The sequence below is a fragment of the Bicyclus anynana genome, chromosome 2 (assembly GCF_947172395.1).
Source record: "Bicyclus anynana chromosome 2, ilBicAnyn1.1, whole genome shotgun sequence".
Taxonomy (NCBI): domain Eukaryota; kingdom Metazoa; phylum Arthropoda; class Insecta; order Lepidoptera; family Nymphalidae; genus Bicyclus; species Bicyclus anynana.
Window position 1 is genome coordinate 13,372,020 of NC_069084.1, and position 6,920 is coordinate 13,378,939.

The window sequence follows — 6,920 nt, forward strand, 5'->3', positions numbered from 1 at the left end:
CGTGAGGAAACCTGCATACTAGAGAATTTTCTTAATTCTCTGAATGTGTGAAGTCTGCCAATCTGCATTGAGCCAGCGTGGTGGACTATTGGCCTAATCCCTCTCATTCTGAGAGGAGACTCGAACTCAGCAGTGAGCCGAAAATGGGTTGATAACCACTGTTAGGAGCACGCGGTGTTATACTTGCAGCACGGGTCTACCTCTACGATTCTAACACCTAGGGGGGCAGATGCCCTCTTGACGATCCCCTTGTACCTGTTAACTTGCAAAACTAATTTACACTGAGAGATTCATAATATAAACAGAAGTGATGTCTGATATCTTAGGGGAGTTTAATCGAGTTTATAAACCCAAGTTGCACGGGTATCGACAGGCCGATCCGCCCGATAATCGCTTGTGTCAAGAGAATTTTCTCGTTTATTTTCTTTTTCGCTCGAACTATTAGCTGGGGAATTTCTCTTTACCGTGAAGTGTCTGTAAAGTAATTATTAAAGTGGGATAATTAATCTTAAACACGTCGTTTATTGTGATAATAAGACTGGTATGCCTGCATTGGACAAAAGTCAGGTCAGGTTTACCTAAGTACTATATTTTCATTTTATGATACCTACTGCTTTGTTGATGATTTGACTTTAGATTATGAGGTCTTGGTTCGATTCCTGGGCCATTTTATTTGTTTTAGGACATTTTTTTTTATTATTTATAAAAAAAATTCATTAACATTATTTTAAAAAAAATTCTTTGTCGCGTCTTGTTGTATGCAATAAACTCTGAAACTACAGGAAGGATTTTCATGCAGTTTCAGCAATAAACAGACAGTCGAAAAAGTCAAGCAATCATCATCATCATCATCATCATGACCAGCCGATGGACGTCCACTTCTGGCCTATGTCCAGCAGTGGACGTCCATCCTCTTGCATGGACTTCCAAACAAATCGGTCTCGAGCCGCGAGCATCCAGCGGCTTCATGTCTTCGGTCCACCTAGTGGGGGATCGACCAATACTGCGCTTTCCGGTGCGGGGTCGCCATTCCAGCATCTTGGGACCCCAACGTCCATCGGCTCTTCGAACTATGTGGCCTGCCCATTGCCACTTCAGCCTTGCGACTCGTTGAGTTATATCAGTGACTTGGGTTCTTCTGCGCATCTCCTCATTTCTGATTCGATCACGCATAGAAACCCCAAACATAACTCGCTCCTTCGCCCGCTGAGTGACTTTGAGCCTTTTTATGAGGGCCACAGTTAACGACCAGGAAAAAATTATCATGTACCTATAATGAACGTTTACATCGATTTTCTCGCGGACGTCCCCGTCCCAGGTGTCCCCTAGTTTAATAAGTATGAAATAGCCCGATAATGATGACAGCAAAGTCGTAAGTGCACGATAGTGTATCTATACCAATTTATAGCAGCGTAACGTCGTTATGTGAACACTGCATACATGGAATAGAGCAAAGCTTCGCAAGCGACCTCGCATCTGTTTTGTGCGACAAATGAATTACATAATGAGAGCTTCTACCGTCTCATTTGTTATGCTCGTATCACAGAACTGTCCAATTAGGTAATGTGTTACCTACACATTACCTAATTCTATCTATACTAATATTATAAAGCTGAAGAGTTTGTTTGTTTGTTTGATTGAACGCGCTAATCTCAGGAACTACTGGACCGATTTGAAAAATTCTTTCAGTGTTAGATAGCCCATTTATCGAGGAAGGCTATAGGCTAGATATTATCCCCATATTCCTACGGGAACAGGAACCACGCGGGTGAAACCGCGCGGCGTCAGCTAGTTTGTGATAAACCAATTATCTTTTAATATATTTCCTTTTTTATTTTTATACGAGTAATATGTAGTTAATATAATAACTGCCATAAGCATATACTTCGTTAATATAGGTACTTACGTAGTTTTAATATTATTGTATAGTATATACTACTTATATGATATGAAATAAAAAAAATACCTATTTAGTTATGGTATGAGACCCGGCGTAAGAAATATATACCTCCATTTGTTATTTAATTGGGATGAGAAATAAGTGATAGAAAATAATATACATTGACACATTGCACATAGGTTGCCTAGTTAAATTGCGGCCGAACAGTATATGATTAATTATTTAATCGCATTCCCTCATTGGTTAATTTAAAAAAACGTACCTACACTAGATAATAGAATATTAAAAAATAATTGAAAAGTAAAGGTGGCCTGCTAAACAGATAAGTAATGTTATTAAAATACCCTCATCAGTTATTTATTCATCTAGTATGTCAAATGAAAGCTTAATAATGCTTAATTTAACTGCATTAGGTTGCCTTTGATTTAGTTCATGGTTTCCTAGATTTTGTATAACAAAATGTGTTTGGCCGCAATGTAACTAGGCAACCTATTTGCAATCTATCACTGTGAACATTATCCATCATTTATTTCATAGCACTAAAGAATAACAGATGAGGGTATATATTCAGGACCTAGAAACATTAGGCTATTACTATTTTATTACGTTACTAGAGGTCGTCGAGTGATAAAATGCAAATAAAACAATAAATCCATATTTAAATTCGATGGACCCTCGAAATCTGCTAAGTACGTCACAACGCTACCACGGTCCAAACTCCCTCTAGCTATCTATGACAAGGTAGAACTTACCTATGGTAATGTCATGAAAATCATGACGTCACATGCTCTGTTACTTTATGAACTAGTCACCGCTCATCAAACTTATTGTTCGTATACTAAAATGGAGCAAATCGAATGTATTGTATTGTAATTAATTGCTTTAGCTCAATCCATGAGCTGGATATTGTATTTAACTTTGGACGTGTGTTGGTACGCAAACAATTCGAAACTTTGATTGCTATTGGTTTATGATACACATACAGTGAATCAATGATAATTAGTTTGCAGTGAATGTCAAATTATATTAAATCGCTTTTAATCAAAAACTCGTGTCGCTTGCAACTCTACATAATGTTAATATAAAATATCATGTCATACAATGATAATTTTATACTATAGATCGGTTACGCCCCTAAAAAATCACGGCAAAAGGTGATCCGAGTAATATATATATATATATATATATATATATATATATATATTATAAAAACTATAAAACTGAGCGCACACATACACAATTGTATCTTTGTTTTTTATTGTTTTTCCCTTTTTATTTTAGTTAATTGTAATTCTTTTAAGTTTAAGTTATTATTATTGTTTATTTTAATAGTTATAATTAGTTAATATGGTTGTTGTGTGCTGTGTTTGTGGCGGCATCTGGTCAACGGTTCCAACTGAAAACCAGCGCTGCATGCTCTTTTTATTTAAACAGTATGTAGCATTATGCTGAATTGTTGTCCACACATCGCAGGATATTGTTAAAGAACAAATTGTGTTGTGTGGCGTAATTCACTAATAAAGCTTTTTTCTTTCTTTCTTCTTTAATTCCATTATTTATTTAAGTTTAAATAGTTTTTACACTTCCTAAACACACAACTCGACATTGTAGACGATATTTAGGTATTATTTGCTTAAATAACGTTCGTTGTTGACCCCAAGTAAAATTGAGATGTGGAAATTGCCTCTTTTGAGAGCCTCACATTTCATGATCGTTTTCATGTAACACATTTAACATCATTGATGTCATAAACGTTTTACAATCAACTAAAAACACCTCCTACGCAAAAAATAGTTATAGTTTATGGAACAACCCTTAAAAAGGTTAAATTGGGTTGCGTAGGTACCCTTATTTGAGTTTATTAAACCCATAAATTATACGATGTGTCTGAGGAGAGTTTTCAACGAGTCGGGTTTTCTAGAGACCATCCTGGTTGCAGCATTAGGTCAACGTGACCGTATTCTAACTAGATCCTAGATCTAGAACCTAACCTACTCATTGAAACTAATGAATGAACCCAAAAATACAATATTTCTACTGTGAGTTCTCGAAAAATTGGGTTCTCTGGCGACCATTCTGGTTACAACAACAGGTCAAAATTGTCATTTGACGATAATACTAACACATGTGAAGTACTTAATCGAGTAATACCATAATATGCCAAAATGTATTCACCATTTTGGCAAAGAGCTGATAATCTTACACTGCTGTACCGATATTTAACCAAACATAGATACCGCAAGAAACTGGCTTTCAAACGATAAAAATCGCATCGAAATCGGTCCATCCCTTTGAGAGCTCGATACCACAGACACACACACGCGCAGACAGACATCCACATCAAACTTATAACATCCTTCTTTTTGCGTGGGGTTAAAAACGTCTACGTCATACATACGTAAATTATAAATGTACCATTAAGCTCGTAAGAGTTCATATTGTCCAAAATATATTTCCAACAAAAACGAAACATTGTTTAGTACTATTTCAAAATGATAAATGACAAGTCTTATGAATACATAAATTGCTATGACATAATTTTGTGTCCGTAAGTGAAGTGCCTTTGTTTTTCAATTTCTTTTTTAATTCTTTACTAACGGACGCTCGCGACTTTGTCCGCGTGGGTTTCAGCTTTTCATAAATCCCGCGGGAACCATGGGTAACTTGTGTACGTATAATTTATGGTTGGTTTACCAACCAACCATTATTTTGTTATAACATGGTTATGGTTGGTTTACCAACCAACCATAACCATGTTATTATACATATAAACCTTCCTCTTCAAACACTCTATCTATTAATAAACCGCATCAAAATTCGTTGCGTAGTTTTAAAGATCTAAGCACAGAACATTGTTTTATACTATGTAGTGAAAAATTAGCCCTTGACCACAATCTCACCTGATCTGATGGTTAGTGATGATGCAATCTAAGATGGAAGCGGGCAAACTTGTTAGGTTAGATTAGTAGGATGAAAATTCATACCCTTTTCGGTTTCTACACGACATCGTGCCGGAACGCTAAGTAGCTTGGCGGTACGTCTTTGCCGGTAGGGTGGTAAGTTACCATGGCCGAAGCCCACCAGCCAGACCTGGACCAATTAAGGAAACCTCAATCAGCCTATCCTATACCTTATGTTATATTAACCTATTATGTTAATGTTAAAAATAGAGTCTTAAAATGTATTCGGCAATGTCCTTTTAACAATTTAAAATATTCATTGAAAGTTGTTTGCGATATGCAAAGTTTGGAAATTATGGTCGTGATGGAGTTTACAAAGTTTTAATTTGTTATACATTATTCGTTTGTTATATATTTAAAATGAAATAAACTTGATTCTGCACAATATCATCATCATCATCATTATCATCATCATCATCATCATCATTAACATCACATTTTATTTTATAACCACTACGGGGCCGGACCTCCCACTTATACGTATTACACAAACTTCCCAATTCGGCAGAGTATTTAAAAAATTCTTAGAAATAAAAACTCAGTAGATATCTCGTAGGCCGCGGCATTCAAACGTCATGATCAGGAACCATATAAACTACAAGACAACCATTTGGCCCACATCAATTATGAGTGTTTAAGTATTTTCGTCGTAATTATTAATCGTACCTAATTGTAAGATAAATAAATACTCGTAAAATAAATACCTACTATACTTAATATTAGTTTCTTTGCCACAGTAAATAGGAGAGTAGTTTTCATTTGGTTCTAGCAATAAAAGTTTAAACTTAAAAGAATTCTACAAAAAGCCTCTTTGAAAGCCGTGTGGTTGAGATGAGAAAATATAAAGTGAGTACGTAGCAGTTTCCACTTCAAGTTTCGCTCTTACGAATAACAGAGCAATCTAATTAAATAATAAAATGGACTCTCGAACAAAATAAGTGGTTTTAATATTAAATGTATGAACTACGAAGAAGGGAAAAATTGGTACAAATCTATTTAGTTGACATAAACTATATAGCTCGTCCTGTTATTCTGGAGGAGGTATCAGTGTAGGTATAAATAAGAGGATATTTGATAATTTGAGTTCAGTTGTTTGTTAGGCAGCATGGACACCGTCACGCTGCCAGTCGCGTTAGTGTATTTTGTACAATAATATTTTGTGTTGTAATTATTGATAAAATGTGGTTATGGAGAACATGTCGGGTAGGGAAGGTGTGTGTTGATACATTCTTAAAGTATCCTTTAAACCTACACTCAAGATCACAAGTCCTGGGACCTGCTCGAGGTGTTTCCTTTACTACAAAATAATGGGGCAATCAATGTCGCTGCTCCCCGTCACGTTACTATTGGTCAAATGAAAAATGGTCATGTAAAAACATAGTAAAACGGCTAAAAGCTCTTTTTTGTCACCGATAGCTTTCTTGCGATTAGTTGCTTGCTTAACTGTCAAATCGAAGCTTGACTGGGTCCGATAGGTAAATGCATAACATTGGCGTTAAGGTACAATATCTTACTATACCTATTTTAAAAGGGTAATATTTCTTCAGGCATTAGGTAGGTACTGTACTTACACGTCACGCCTGCCTACAACACACTCGCATTAGAAGAACATAGGATAGCCATTTGGCGGCAAACTTAACAACTCATGTCGGCCATTTATAAAAGGCAATCATACAATATTGGTTTATTCATACTTTCTGTACACTCGTTTCTTATAAAAGCATTTTTTTGTAATAATTGACGTAACAAGCAGATAGCCTAGCTAATGATTATCAGCCTATTATTGCTCCCTCACAAGAAAAAAAATGTAGAATTTCAAACCACCACGCTGCTGCAATGCGGGTTGGCGGGCATAGAGTGATATTGTTTGACTCTATAACGATTACTGTCAGATGTTTAAATCAATGGATGACCGTGACCAACGGCTTAATGTGGTCTCCTAGGCCCGGGTCTATTGTACCCAACTCCTCCACTTCTTAGAAGAAAGAGAAGCTTAGTAATAGCCCCCTCGTATGAGTTGAAGAGAAGCAATTTTTATTGGTAGTATTCCAATATGGATC